The sequence below is a fragment of the Frankliniella occidentalis genome, unplaced genomic scaffold (assembly GCF_000697945.3).
Source record: "Frankliniella occidentalis isolate FOCC.00 unplaced genomic scaffold, Focc_3.1 Scaffold6, whole genome shotgun sequence".
NCBI classification, from domain to species: domain Eukaryota; kingdom Metazoa; phylum Arthropoda; class Insecta; order Thysanoptera; family Thripidae; genus Frankliniella; species Frankliniella occidentalis.
In genome coordinates this window covers 3,266,893-3,267,756 of record NW_026267136.1, presented here as the reverse complement: position 1 = coordinate 3,267,756, position 864 = coordinate 3,266,893, and the positions used below count along the sequence as shown (strand labels likewise).

At 45.7% G+C, this 864-nt stretch overlaps 1 protein-coding gene and 1 long non-coding RNA gene across 8 annotated transcripts in view; both read right to left on the bottom strand.

Moving 5' to 3' along the window:
* On the bottom strand, nt 1-423 carry LOC127750356 (uncharacterized). Its single transcript, XR_008011642.1, has 3 exons — nt 408-423; nt 196-324; nt 1-23 (listed from the first exon to the last, which is right to left on the bottom strand). It is a non-coding gene; the product is annotated as an uncharacterized LOC127750356 (long non-coding RNA).
* LOC113216491 (polyamine-transporting ATPase 13A3) overlaps nt 1-864 on the bottom strand; it is a 20,742-nt gene that overhangs the window by 7,640 nt on the left and 12,238 nt on the right. The window lies entirely within an intron of this gene.

The window sequence follows — 864 nt, the reverse complement described above, 5'->3', positions numbered from 1 at the left end:
ACTACCATCTCTCAATGCAACAACTGAAAAAGAGGAAACAGCAAAACATCGTAGCTTACGTGTCGGATGAGTTGCCTATCGCCTGGGCGGCGCGCTGCGGGAGCCTGCTGAGGAGAGCGTCGCAGTCGCAGCCGCAGCATTGACTTTTAGCTTACAAACCATAGGCTCCAGATAGCAAGATAACTTGATACTTACGGTGGTCCTGTCCCCGGCATGCCTGGACTATAATTATTTTAGGCCTTCCATCTAGTGTCCTGTGCTGTAGCAGCGCCCGTCTGATCTCTAACATGGACATTTGTGTGCCATCAGCAAAGTATAAGCGGTCTACGTGTAAACAAAGAGATCAATGTAGTTAAAACCCTTTAAACTTAAATTTAAAAATCAGGCTTATAGCTTCGATAACAAACCTCCAGAACATCCATGACTCAAAAACGCCAGGACAAAGGGGCCCACACCGTCACCAATCAAATCTACAGCACTTGCCAGGTGTTCTTTGAAGGCATCCCCATTACAGTTGTTTGCTATGTGAACTCCATAACCCAAAGACCGAAATACAAGTTCAAGACTGTCTCGATCCTCGCTTGTACCAGGCTCCCGGCATTTGAGGTCCTATCAAAGGCAATAATGTTACTAATGACGGGACTAGCGATATGGACATGGAGATAACACCGTGCTCACGGTATTCCCTTGACTGAACAGACAACTTAGTAAGTCGTGCTTTCGCAAAGCGGAAGTCGGGCTATAAAACAGGGCGGGTTGAAACATCAAAAATAACAGAATTAATCTTAGCAAATCAATCCCGGAATGAATAATAACTCGAGATGTATGTAGGTACTTTTGAAGTTTGCCTTCAGGGCGACGCGA